Source organism: Anas acuta, chromosome 12 (genome assembly GCF_963932015.1).
Source record: "Anas acuta chromosome 12, bAnaAcu1.1, whole genome shotgun sequence".
Classification (NCBI taxonomy): Eukaryota; Metazoa; Chordata; class Aves; order Anseriformes; family Anatidae; genus Anas; species Anas acuta.
This window is the reverse complement of record NC_088990.1, coordinates 5371239-5386051: the sequence shown is the minus strand read 5'-3', so window position 1 is coordinate 5386051 and position 14813 is coordinate 5371239. Positions and strand designations below refer to the sequence as shown.

General features: G+C 41.8%; 1 long non-coding RNA gene across 1 annotated transcript; it reads right to left on the bottom strand.

Annotated features, from left to right (window-relative positions):
• Nucleotides 1–5237: 5237 nt before the first annotated feature.
• LOC137863136 (uncharacterized) lies at nucleotides 5238–8879 on the bottom strand. Its single transcript, XR_011100705.1, has 2 exons — nucleotides 8710–8879; nucleotides 5238–8227 (listed from the first exon to the last, which is right to left on the bottom strand). It is a non-coding gene; the product is annotated as an uncharacterized lncRNA (long non-coding RNA).
• Between the last annotated feature and the right edge of the window lie 5934 nt (nucleotides 8880–14813).

The following is a 14813-nucleotide window of genomic DNA, read 5'->3' as shown; positions in this document are numbered from 1 at the left end:
CTCCCAGTCCAGGAAGATTAATTATCATGTGTAAGTAAATAAGAATTGTTTTCAATTCATTTCCAGATGTAGGAATATTGAGACTACATCAATAATGACTGAATAAAAAGCTGAGCCCTGGGTTTCGGACTCCCTCGAATGATTTGGATCAAGAGTTCATTCAGATTATGTTACGGCTAACAGCTACACACAACATTTGGCTCAGGTTCAGTTTCTTTGCATGTAAGGCCAGGATAGACCTTCAGTTCATCTCCTTCAACTCTCTTCTTAGCCCACACAATTATATTTCACTCACATAGTTCTACACTGAGCCCAGTGACATTAATTAAATGAGAGCATTTCAGAAATCAAGAGACAAAACTCGCCTGCTCTAGGCAGAGAGAAGGAAAGACCAGGACTTTGCCGTGTCAGAGAGCTGATAAAGGTGACCATGCCTGGGATTTGTCTCATGTAACTTCACTTGTCTTTAAGGTAGATTTCTGCATCTGCTCTCACCACGCTTGTACTCCACTGTAGTCAGTAGAGAGAAAGGGCATTTCTCGTGCACAGTTCATCTGCTTTGACTGCTTCAGGATGAGCCCTAGTGCCCTGCTGCTGTTCATTGAAGGGTGACCACCTTGGGCATGGACAGCTGTGATACAGGTAGCTGAAGGTCATGTAAGAATATCCTCACCTTTTGTGTCCATGCCACCAGCACCAAAAATAAAGGCAGGTTTCAGGCTCTTAATTTAAGGCCCTATTGATTTAACCAAGCAAAGTTTCAGCCTAGCAATCCAAACACACGAGAGCATATGGACTGGGATTTCCAGTTTGGCACTGCACCTACTGCTAAGGACAGCTGTCTGTCATGCAAAAGTATCTTCAAGGCTAAGATGGGTCTGACTGCATTCTCTTTCTTTATGAAAGTGAGAAATTATATTATTGTCCCTTTACTCTCATGAGAGGCACTTAAATGGAAAAGAGCCCTTGAATTCTGTTAAATATTATCAGGCTCTATTTTATTCTAAATTATTATGTAGATTAGGCAGTGCCTAACACTCAAAATTAAATATGAGTAACACAAAATAAGAATAAATTAAAAGATTGCAAGATGTGCTGGCCACTCCAGCTTTTGTTGTAATATTCTTAACACTGCATGACTAGAGGTGCTGGTTAAGAGAATTCAGTTTGATCCCCATGGAAATGTGCTATGAAGGAAAATAAACTATAGAAAAAGTGAATTTTGGAAATAAAAGTCCTACAAGCAATTGTTCCCTGCTTATCTAGCCAGGATTAGAAAATACAGACTAGTGCAATGCAATCTCTTCCAACATTTCATCTCAGCCATCACGTGTTTCAACTCTCTTCTGAAAGAATAGCCTCTAGGAAGAGGGCTGAACGCAAAATTCACAGCACATAAATTAGCCTCCTTCTCCAGCTAGTGGGATATTGAGAGGAGACTGGAATTGCTTTGTTACTCAAATGTATTTGACATACTCTTTTGCCATTTTTTTTAAACTCTCTTGGCTATTAAATGCTTTGCCCTGAATAGTTGTGATCCCTATTTAAAGGTGAATTGCTTTCCTTAAATCTAATAAATGAGCAGCTTGGCTTATGCGAGCAAACGTAGCAGTTTTCACCAGAACTTGCATCCACAGTGGTGATATTGCTATTTGAAAGCAAGAGTATGAACAATCACAAAAAATTAATGGAAAATTGGAACAAAAGAGGGGCAGACAGGGTAAAAGAGACCTTCTAGAAAATCTGAATGTCTGTGGATTACTTAAGCTTAACTCTCCACCTTCATATACATCCTATAGCCCATTGGAGAGTCTCAACATGTCCACACAACAGAACACATTACACATACAGCACGCAAGACGCATTAAGAAATTTGATATTAGGTTTCCCACTGATTTCTGAGCGAGTGGATGTGTGGTTGACTGTCTGCCTTTTTCCCTTTTCCCAGCACGCCTGGATACCTAGTTTTGCTGTCATCAGTCCAAACACATGCTCTATTTTCCCCTCTTTCTGAGCAAAACTCTTATTCCCGCTCCCCCTCCCCAACACATTACTCTTTCCCCTCTTTCATTGCTTCGAAGCAGTAGTGCCTGCCAGGAATGTGAGGGATTCAGAGGGTGTATAGAGCAGCCTGGGGAAGGGGCCAAGAGGAGAGAATCACCCATCTTTGGCCCAGAACATGAGGCTTTCAATCTTTGTACTAGTCCCTAGAAAAATCAGGAACCAGGAGGATCAGAAGAAAGTGGCTTGCTCGGCCAGTACATGTGTCTATGAGTGTGTGTGCATGCACTTTAACATGGAATCTATACCAGTGATTAAATGGTCTTTAAATCAAAGCCAATAGATAAATAAGGGAACTATTCCAAAACCAAGGGGGTTAAAAAACACTCTGCATGCACCTGCTGGAGACGCTGTGCTGCTGGCTCTACATTTCAACTCTAACCTGTATTTGATATGGTGTTGTTGCAGCTGTGGGTTGGGGTGGTTTATTTAAGTGGCTCCAAATGCTTGTCAGTGTGGCAACCAGCTGAATACATAAAACAGGCTCTCCAAACCCTTTATGGCCCAGGGTCAGAGTAAATGGAATAATAAAATCCAAATGCTTTTGTCTCATTTTCCATCACCCAAGCCTTCCGCATAAATCTACAGCTTTGCAATGACCTTCGCATTCAGTGTCGGGGATGAGGCCGCAGGTCTGAGATACATTTGGTCTTCATCTTAGGTCTTTAAAAGCTTTTTCCAATTAATTTTAACTGACTTCCATAAGGATCAAGTACAGTTTCCTCCTCCCAGCCCCCTCGCTCCACATCCCACCCCCTTTCTCTCCTAGCCAGCATCTTCTTCAACCAGTCATTTGGGGGAACGCTAGAGAATAATGCTATTGATCACATTATATGTGGTAGCACCAACAGCAAAGACATTTACAGAATGAGTGATTTAGAAAATGGGAAGTGAGAGATTTCTTTAAGGAGTTTTAATTTGATGTCTTCCTCACTGCTGGGTGTCTGGTTTTATTTATTTCTCTACTGCCACATTATCCCCACTCAGATGTCATCGGGGGGGACCCACAGTCTCCTGTACACATGTTTACAAAGGGTAGGTCACTATTAAACTAAAATATATATGTTTGGGTTTAGTGAATCAAAAATCACCTTGTCTGGAATTAACTGCTGAGGGCTGCTCCTTCCCCCTCCCCATCTGATCTAAATTAGATGTAAAGCCACATCTACATGCTTCAGTTATAACGAAGAGAAACTCATGCCTCTGTCAGAATGAAGTCCTCTAGACACTTCCATACGTCCTGACCTTAAGAACATGAGGATCTCCCCTCCGAATTCCCAAGCAGGATTTTAACAACCAGCTAATAAAACGGTGCCTAAAAAACTGCTCGTTCCTAGTTTTGGGCCAGACTTTGAGAGCTGTAGTGAGTGTTAGGGGACACATTCACAACCCAGAGTTTCTATGTTTATTGTGGCTCCATTGGCTTCCATAGAGCTGAACAGATCTACACGAGCAGAAGTCTTGGCCCATACTGTGCAGATTCAGTCAATAAAACAAACAGTCAGGTACCTCACTACTGGGGACTTGGGCTCAATTAACTTTAGACAAAACAAGGAGCAAAAACATCCGTAAGACAGCTGCCTTCCTGTGGCCTGCCCAAAGGAAAACAGCAACTAGCTGGGATCTCCAAAGAAAATCTATATTTCTTGAGATTTCCTGTCCAAAATTTTAAACATTTTAAAAACTAAGGAAGTTCTGATCATGTTGGCTCAGCACCAAAGGACCTGTCTCCCTAATCAAATTAAGGACTCCTACCTGATGGTTTATGAGATTTATCTACCACTAATGCAAACCCCAGCCATTGACATTCATGGAGTTGCACCCCTTGATATGCTGAGAAAACAAGGCTCTTTGTTTGGTGTCAACTTACCCAATTTTGGGGGAAAGAAGGAAAGAAATGCTAGTCTAGTTAGAGAAATGTAAGGAAAAAGAAAAAAAAAAAAAAAAAAAAAGGAAACAAACAAACACAGAAAGCAGGTGTTTAGCCAGTCAATTAATTTATATGGCTTCTAGCACAGTACAGGGCATTAACACTACCCCAGCACTGCACACAGGTGGCAGGGTGCATGTTCAGGAGGCGGGCAGGCAGCAAGACATACTGCGAATTTTCTCCCTGAGCAACGCAATTACAGAAACAACTGCAAATAACTTTGTGCTGATCCCCAGTGATGCATTCAGCAGTCCCTAATCTTCCAAATGTCTGCTTATGTGTTGGTATGAAAGCTATGGCATTCCTTCAGCCCTCACCTATGGAGAAACATCTGGGCTTTCCTATCAATTCTTTATTTATGGTTTTCTCTTTGAGCACATTGAAAAGGGAGTCAAGTGAAGATCATTAATACAATCCTGAGAATGCAAGAAGATACAGAAACACTGGGGAAATGTACAAACAAGACACAGAACACACGTACTTCTACCTGGAATGTTTTGAAAGTGATTTTCAGGCATGTAAGCTTATAAGAGAAGGAAACAGGCACAGGGTAAAACAATTCAACCATGCCATATACGGAGGCAGCAGCTGAACTCACATCTCCTGCCTCAATTCTCCATGTGAGCTCCAGGAGCTTCTCTCTGTGCCTCGGTTTCACATGTGAAACTCTAAATGCTTAATTGAGAGGCTGCGTTTCCCCTGGAGTGGAATCAAATGAAACACTCAAGCTAGACACTCAAGTAGGCTTACTGGTTTAATTTAAAAGCGAGGGGGACTGGTAGCAGGGAGCTCCCGGTCAGGGGTCATTTGTTGGGGAATATACTTCTCACCTTTGTGTTCCTCAGGGCTGGGTTCTGGCAAATTTAATGACATTTGGCATGTCCACCTGCTCTATCAGTTTATCCTTGAATTAGACAGCTAAGTCCAGAGTAGCTTGAGAGCTTCTTTGGGTCTTAATTTTTAATTTTTGGGGCTTTTTAAGATTCACGTTATAGTAATACTAATGGTAGCAGCAGTAGAAGGAGTAGGACCCTACAATGTATGAGGAAAAAAAAAAAAAATCGATGCAACACACGATGCAGTTTGCCTGGAGGAATGACGTTAATTTGGAGCATTCAGCTTTCCCCTGGCGTCTGCTTTGTGATTATACAGAAATAGGAATTTCACAGGATCTTGATCCAGGGGATGAAGCTGACTTCATTCCTTTTTAAGACTTTGCATTTCAGACCAAACATCTGTTTGAAACTTGAGAAGAAATTCACATGATTTAGACACAAAGCCATGAGTCAATTAGATGTCCAGCATGCATGGTCAAGATCCTTGGCTCTGATCCTCTGAAAAATTAGCACGTAAGTAATTTTATACACATAAGAATGCCCAGTACATTCAATGGGATTACTCCGGGTTATTAAGCTTTTCCCAAGGCAGGGTTCTCAGCTGGAAACAAACCACAAACCACATCAAGTTCATACCGTTCTCATACAAACATTTTGCACTTCTGAAACCAGAAGAATTTTCTCTTCACAGCTCTGTAATCATCACTCAGCAGTAGGGATACTCCTGAAGGAGATTTCTGACTCTGCCAGAAGCCAGCGATGGGTTGAGAGGTGCCGAAACTCTTATTTGCAGCCCAACCAATCTATCAAAAAGGGACAGTCAAGGCACTGTTGGAGCCAAACCATTCCCAAAGAGAATGTTTTGTTTTGTCTAAAAGACATTGAATTTTGTCCACAGTTTCTTCCACAGCATCAGTGGCCTTTCACCAAGAAATTTCTTCGTCTCTTTCCCTTCTGATATGAAGACCCATTCAGTGTCCAGAGGGTGGCCTGATCATCTCCATGAGCCATGGGAATGTCTGGAGAAGAGGACTTCCCTCTTAAATTACAAATTCTTGTCAGACCCAGTGGGTGAGAGACCCACGTGCCCTTGTCTAGCCGCAGAGCACAGCACACTGGCACTTTAGCTTCTGAAGCTGCCTTTTCAGTGCTGACCTTTCTATTAATGCTAATAGGGTTTGAAGAAATAAAATGTAAATTTGTGTCTAAATGGATTAGTCCAGGCTGGGGGTGGGAAGGAAAGGTGCAGAAGGGGCTATTGCTTGGAGCATTTGCACTAAAATTAAAACATTTATGTTTCAACACTTAATTTTATTAGCAGTACATCGAAGATGCCTGAATGCATAATACCTTTCCCAAGTCCCTTCCATGCTCACTCAGACCCTCGGTGTGTGTGCATGCATGCAGTACCTTGCTGGACTTTTACACTATATTTACCTAATAAACGTCCTTTTCCTCTCACATTCTGTCATGGGGGTTGTTGATTGTCACATCCTGGGTTCTCCAGGGAAGAAAATAAACAGTCTTGCAAGCTTCAGCTCTGCCCCAGGAACCGTGAAACTGCAATCTGGGCTGAAAATAACCCCCTGTTTTCTATCTGCACAACACTGTGTGTGCTCATTTCTTCACATCAGCCCTGAGTTTATGCACAGGAATTGGGTAATAAGGTTAATTGGTGCTTATGAGTGCTTTACCTAGGCACAGATCTTAAGAAAGGTGAGCAAACAGCAGTATTCCCACTTTTCAGATGGGGAAATTGAGCCATAATTGGCAAAAACCTATTTGGTTGCAAGGACTGGAAGGAAAATTAAAGACCACAATGTTAACTCCAAAATGTACACCTTCACATTTGCTAAAACTTGAAAATATCATTCCTCCTCTGCTTGAACCTCAGGGGCTAACCCTGCACAAGCAAAGCTGGAGATCAGTTAGGTCAATTGCCCAATACTCTGTTCAGCAGGACAAGTCTGGAGCCATCTTATGTGGTGCGATTTGTTTTCCCTTCTTTGACAAAATAATTATGCGGTGGAAAACATACAGATTCATTAAAATCAAAACGTTTTCATAGGAATAGATCAGCTGTGGCAGAAAAACATTGGTGAGAAGTTATGATATCTCATTTTGCCAACATCAAAACATTTCTGTTAATTTCAGTTCAATGTTTATATTAAAATTTGAATTTTCATGTTCTGTGTTTATATATTTTTCTTAAATTGGCACCTAACTGTTATTTAATGTTTTAATACAACACACATTTTTCAGAGCACCTTTTTTGGCTTGGAAAATATCAAAATTTCAGCTACTCATTCTGACAGAGACCCAGGTTTTCCAAAATGTCAGAATTTCTTTGGAATAGAAACTCTGGGTTGTAGCCAGACCTGAGCCCTCCTTATTGTAAATGAGGCCATATTCATTAGACAGCCAGCCATGGCAAACTTATCTTACACGAACATAGATCTACAGCATCGTGGCTGGGCCAACGCAGAAATCAGAGCTGACGTATGGGGCTGACAGATTCATTCCTAATGAAACACTCCTTTATAAAAGTGATTAAGGGCAGCATGCTAGAGAAATTACTCTAAAAATCTATTGTTTTCAGTGAAGACCTGATCTCTGGAATTTTATTTAAACCACTCATCGGATTCTATAGGCTGACAGAAACCCCACTTCTGTAGAGTGCCATAAAATATCCAGCCTTTCTTTTTGCCCAGGGGTTTGATCATAAGTCAATCCCCCCCACCCCAGGTTAAGTTAACCAAGTGGTTTAGCACAGAGACAGGCAGGTATCAGGCTGGGGAGTAGGAAAGAGGGCAGAAGCAATTTGGGCTCCTTGTCACTGCCAGAACCGAGGCAAGTAGCTGTGCATTAAATGCAGCTTAAAACACGGTGCAGATGTGAAACACGGAGGGTAGGTACTGTATATACACACACAGGGTCCCATAAGGTAAAATAAAGGAGGGGGATGGAAAAGAGCAGATCATTCAGTAGTGGAAAAGTATCTGATTGCCTAATGTAAACTGTGATTAGTGGCTCGGTGCCTGGACAGTGAGCACTTTGCAGGCCCCCAAATACAGTCCCCAAATCAGCGTGCGTGCTGCCAATCTGTCAGGAGGTCCAGCTGTAACACTTTCTGGCATTGCAATGTCTTCAGCTGGTTTGTGTCAGAGCCGTCCAGTGAGGGGGGAGGTTTTCCAGAAGTTGGCTATTGAGTGTCTGTCTGCCTGGATCAAGGGTGTTGCCAGTTTAACATCCCAGCAAGGGGCCACCACATCTGGCCGCAGAGCCACAAGGGGAAGGGGAAGGCAGGGGGTGCTCCACAGGATTTGGAGCTGGGTGATACCCCATCAGGGGAAAAAGCCACCAGTCCAAAACCGCAGCACTTTGGAGAAAGTCAAGACCACTGCACAGGAGAAAAAAAAAAAAAAAAAAAAGAGAAGTTTTTGAAGTGCTCAGAGAACAGCCTAAAATTCACAAGTGGCATTGAACTCCCAAGTCAGATTGGGTCTCAAAGCCCCAACCATGCAGACCTCTCGCTGAGCCTTTTCCTCCCTGTTACAAATTGGTATTTTATTAGCTCAAAGCCAGATGCTTTTCCTTAAAACAGATTAATCTCCAGTTCATCATATCACTGGAGACCAAGTGAGGCGAGGGGTAGCAGCAGTGCCAAACATGTGTGAAGTGAACAAGACCCCCAGGTACTGTAGGGGGAGAAGGGAAAAGGAAATGATTTTTTTTTTTTTTTTTTTTTTTTGACAAAGCACCACTCTGTTTTGATTTGGTAGCTTCAAGCTTCTTTGGTGAGGGTGGCCAAGGAGAGCAAAATCCATACAATAAACCTGGCAGCTCTATGCTCCCTCCCACCCCCCAGCACCGTATACATACATGGATGTTGCTCCTGGAGGATAAAGCTGTTCTCATCCAAGGGAAGAGGCAACAACACAACAGGCTGCAATGGAAAAGAGGAGGGCTTGGAAAAGGATTCTTTAAGAGGATCTTGAATCAAGGGTTAATTGTTTCCAAATGACCACTGTGTGGGAGACTATTATGGGATGGGCCCCATTCAGGATTGGTTTAAAGCTGCTAGTGGGTACCTTAAAAGAGGGCTAAGCAGCAGCAGCTGTTTTACATTTAAAGTGACTGAAGTGAGTAGTGAATTACTGTGGGAGACAAATGAGCCCATGACATGATTGGGCCTGGGACAGCTCTCCCAAGTGGCCACTTGTTTCATGAGAACTCCCACCCCCGGGGTCTGCATTTGGGTATCAAAGGCACCAATAGCACCAATTAATTCAGATTAGCCCAGGAGAGATGGCCAGGTTAGCTGCCTGCTCCTGGATGCACAGCTCCCATTGCTGCCATCTCCCCTGTATTTAGGATGCCTCTCTGTTGTCCCAGGCTCAAGATTTTTCTCCTTATTCCAGATCGTTTTCCCAAGGGAACCACCAGCATAAGTCAGAAGAGCACCAGCATAAGTCAGAAGACAGCAAGTCCATCAGGTTTGTGTTGGTGCAAACTATTCACAAGCAATAACAGCAAGACATGGGGCAGTGTGTTGCAGATCTTGGGTTTTGTCTCCAGAGATAAGGGCTAATGTGGGCCCTGACACAGTTCAGTTCAGTGCATGCTAACAAACTCACAACCAAACCCAAATTTTGTCTAGGATGCCTCCACCCCACTACATCAGAAAATCAAAAGATCAGAATTAAGAGTCTACAGGTGGGATAAAATGACAGGACAATGCTGTCCTGGTCATGAATTTCAACCTGAAGTTTGCTTTCCAACAGCTTTGCAAGATGTGCAGAACTTCCTTTAAATCACCATTTTTTTCTTCTCCTTTCTTTCTTTTTTTTTTTTTCTTCAGTACTGCCCTCAATTTGTAATACTTGGGGAGGGATGTTGCTACCTCCCACTACAATCTTTTCTCTCCCTCTTAATGCACAGCTGCAATGCGCCCAAAGCATCCTGAGCACACTCTTAGGCATTTGGCATTCAGGTCACTGACTTCCTGATGGTACCAAGGGCTAGCGTCAGCCTTCCCAGAATTGAAAGGAAGAAGCAGTCCTGCATGCTATTTACTAAACTGCATTAGTCAAAATACTGCATTTTAAAACCCCCTTAAGTTGTTATACATCATCATATAAGTCATCACAAAATAGTGAGTACGAATTCCTAAGAATTATGTTGACATGGAAATTGTCAGCAGAAGTGCTGGGAAATTTACATCTCCTCATATATCTGTGGTCGTATCCTCCATAGAAATTAACATATTATAACGCTAATATTTCAAGGTAATGTTTTCTCATGAGGATGCCATATTTTATCAGTTAATATCATCTGCGTAAAAAACTATTCAATTACAGTATCAAGCAACGTGTGATTAATACTAATATCACCAACGCAATGGCAACTTTGTAAGGTGTCATCATAGCAGTTCAAGCAGCTGAAACTGAAAGCAGCAGGGAAAAAAAGTTAGGATCCTGAGTCCTGTGAGGAACAGGGGTTCTTGAGAGGAAGAATCCTGCAGGAAGCCCTCAGAAATTATTTAAATGGCTGGATATTACAAAATCATAGGATCCTCTAGGCTGGAAAAGACCTTCAAGATCATCAAGATCATATTATCAGCTGGTCACAAAGCTAAAATCTACAGTATTGAAAATAGCCGTAACACACCATTACAGCTAGGATAGTTCCCCTTCTCCCTTAACCTGTGGATTTGTTGCCAGAGATGAGTAAAGCTGTAATGAATAATTTATTCCAATCCATTTCCCTCTTCATGAATTGTCAGAAAGGGATCTTGGATTTTTTCAAATGTGTATGTTGTATGTACAACGGATCCTGTCCAAGGTGGCTATAGTGAAGCCATGGAGCTTCTTATATCTCACATGAGCCAAGGTTTCAGAGCTTTCTCCCGGCCTTTTGCCCAAGGGTGAATTTCAATCTATTCAGAAAGATCTGCCATATCATTGTGTGAATCATTTTGGGTCTGTAGCTCATCACATGCATATTCACAATTTCAAATTCAAGCTGTCTTGACAAGATGCTTAGGTCACATGGGCCATATCTGTTCCCAAATTGGAAATGGGTAATTTGGAATCAGCTTCCCCCCCTCATCCAAAACTCTCTTCCCACAGAAAAATCTGCAGCATCCCCCTGAAGTTCACTCTTCCATCCACCCTCCTGTCCACACACCTCCAGGAGAGGATTCATAGGAAGTGCTGTAAACCTGGCCCAAGTGAATTAGTTTGAATGTTAGGATAGTACAAAAAGATGCTTTTGGCAGCATTCCCCTAATTTATTTCACCAATTTAGGCAGATTTTATAAAGGCAGCAAAGCACAAAATGAAAAGGGGACTCTAACAATTCTGAATCGTAAACACATTTTGAGCAGATTGTGCAAAGCAATTCAACTAAAATTAGATTATGAAAAGTACACTAAGTAAAACTGTATTATGGAAATGTTATGAAATTAATTAATCTAAGAAGCAGCATTGCCACCAGCATGTGCTGGCCCTGTAAACTCATGAGCTCCTTTGTTCCACTCTTAGATTTCTTTCCAGATGAAGTTAACACGAGTCAGAGATGTGACATTTCTAGGTCTGCGATCCCAGTGAGTATTGTGACCTATTACAGTTTTTCATTTGATCCTTAATTTGAGTTTGGCCAGTGACACTCGCATCCACTAAGAATTGCTCTAGTAACCATAGATTGACAGCTAGTTACGATCAGCCCAGCATTTCTTTAATAGGTTTAGTTACCAGTGTGGGTTGTTACTCAGCTCAGCAAATAAATAATGCATTTTCAATTAATACACAAATCTTAGAAGGGTTTGTACAGTATGTATGGCTAAATGAAGAAACACATTATAATTATATAGTAATTTGTTAAAATGATCGTTAATACTTCTGATGTTAATTATCTAATGGCAAAAAATTACAGAGGGTACAAGCAATTTACCCTTTGTAATTGCTTACTAGGTTGCAGGATAATCATTTTGTTTTCTTCCTATAGTACTATTTATTGCATTTTTATTCTGACAGTAGCAGAAGTGTTTGTGAGGTCAAAACTTAGCACATACTTTTCTTAAGAAATGAGACCACATTTTTGGTACCAGTTCAACAGAGAGCATCCAACCATGATTGCTGCATGCAGTCTTCACTTAAAACAAGTATTGGAAAGACCACAATACAAAGTGAAAATGATAGTTTTGGTCATGGACTATCTACACATTTTTATATAAAACAACAATTTTCTTGTGGTTGCTATGTAATGCAAGGAATTGAATGTGGTATACTTGCTCTTCTGGTTCTGCCAGTGATTTGCTGTATGACTTTGGGTTAGCTACATGACATTATCTGTAGTTCATCACAGCTGTGTACGTGACTTCCAAAAAGAGCTTAAGTGCCAAAAATTATTACAGATTTTATTGGCCTTCACCTCTGTTCACTTTTCACACCTTAAGGGTGAGCAAATGATTCCTCAAATAAGCAGGATCTCATTCACCTCTTTCCTCATGTTAATCAAAAGTAGATTTTAAAGGCATTTTTTTTTTCCTGAGAAACATATTCTCAGAATACATGTTAAACAGTGAATATCTTGTGGGGAAGTATGGAATGAAAAAGTCAGAGTTTTGCTTTAAAGTTCCTGAAACAAATCATTTCATTTTTTATTTCAGAATGATATTTTTAGAACAAATTTAGCCAAACTTAATTACATTTAAAAAGTTTTAAAGAAGAATACCTGACAACTAAATGAAACATTTCATCTAACACGTCTTTTTTTTTTTTTTTTCCTCCAGTTTTAATTCCAGCCAGAAAACTGAAATTTCCCTTCAGGCTGCCCAACCAATTTCTTTTGCTACTACTTTTCAAACAGCAAACAGAAAGATATATATATTGGTCACTATGTTTTTTGCATACATTGGGTAGCTTTAAAAACTGGTGTTCCTTAAAAAATAGTGGCTCTTGAAAATACATCCTCAGGTGGTTTCTCACAAGCCACTCAAAATCAGAGTTGATCAGGGCTAGGCAGAACCCAAAGAAGGGAGGAATCTGAAGAAGGGAGATACTGAGGAAAGGAAGAAAATGAGAGAGGCATTAGAGGCAATAGGGCTACTGGGAAAGAGTGGGCCCCAGAGTAAACTTCCCCTCACATTACTTACATATGTGTATAAACTGCACTGCTGATGAATCTCTGTTTTTATAGATAATCTGTGGGTGATACACAGGAAAATATGGAATTCATCAAATCCCTATCAGAAACAATTCCGCTGAAGTCAATGGGGTTGCAAAGGCATGAAGCAGATGTGAAGGAAGGAAGAATCAGAATCAGGCCCTCTGCATGTACGCACAGGCTGTCTAATGGATCATATTTTGATACCCATTTGGGAAAGGATCCCCCATTTAAACCTGGAGTTAAAATTGACTTAATAATGAGAACTGTAAATATGGAAGTTGTCATCAGTAAAGCTCAACGAGTCTGTTTCCAGGTGAAAACTGATGTCTTGTAAGGGTTAGGAAGGAATCTTCATCCAGCACAGCATCGCACATCGGCCATCATGACAGCAGATTTTCTTGCAGAATGATGCCCAAATGGAAGTGATTACACCGAGTGCAGTGTGAAGCAATAGGGCCATTCACACATAATCACGGTATAGATGTAGCAGAGATGGGTGTCAGCCAACGTCCTGGATCCAAGCACATTTGGATGTGAGAGAAGTTCAGATCTTGATCCAAACTTTGTTGTTCAGACCTGCCTCTCGCTGTCAAGAGGTGGCTTCTGGCCAGCTCCATCTTCCATGAGTGATTCCACTTCACCCAATGACAGGTGGGACGTCCATTTAACTTAACAGAAGGGGAAAAAAACGTCCTTAAGTAGATGCTATTTTTGGTGGTCTTTAATAGGCAATGCGAGGGGAATAGGAAGATAATTAGCCCTTTTACACCGCCTGTCCCCATACACCTCAATTTTCAGACATTCTCCCTTTTTCTGTGGCGATCCCCCTGCTTGCTGCTGCTCAGGCGGATGTTGACAGTCTCCCTTTTAAATGCTCAGCTGCTTGCAAGGTTTTGCTCTCGGCAGGCTGAGCTGTCTGGCACACAGCCACTGACAGTGAGCTGGAGTTTGCTCTTAAGTCCCAGTGCAATCATGCACTGTCTGCTGCCTGCTGTTGCAGGAGCTTAAAAAAGACTCCTCTGGTCCTGTCAGAAAGACAACCGAATTATTAAAGCAACAGCTATGCAGGTGCTCAGAAGGACAGAAGGAGGCAGGGGTGGAAGCTGAGGTAAAGGGCTGGTCTGCCGCTTAGGCCAAAACACAGGAGGGCAGGAGGGATGTTGGTACTGGGGGGGAAGAAAGGACAAATATTGCCAAATATTGCTTTATTGAAGCATGTCAGTAAATATCAGAATGGAAGTAGGCTCCTTGATTCCTCACTGAGGTGGTTTGTCCTATCCAAGTCCCTTCTGTGGTGTCCAAAACCCCCAGTCCTGACCTGAGTGTCTTTTCCACAGATCCAGGAAAATGTGGGGAGCCTTCAGAGAGACTTGTATCAGCTAAAATCAGCATGCAAGAATGTATTCAACAGGCAGGCCCTGTGCTGTGTAAGCAATTGCAGCATGTGTAAGAGACAACTTCAAATCATCTGACACCTAGACATCCCCCAGCCCAGCTCATGAGGCAGGCTGCCTCCTTCACTGAGATGGAGGCCGAGTTAATGTGTGACTGCTGTTAATGGCAGAGCAAGAAGGACAAAGGTCTCTTGGCCACATGCCTGGTCCACCTCTCCCACCCTGTTTCTTTACAACTCAAACCTTATTAATATTTGCTTGTTATTAAGCATTAACATACCTTAACCTTAACATAACTCCAAACCTTACTGATTCCTGAATATGCACGCTAATTCCATATTTCTGAAATACCAGGGGTTTCAAGCAATTGCCTTTTTGCCTACCTAGTTTCCAAATCCTTAACAAGGTTTGCAATGCATG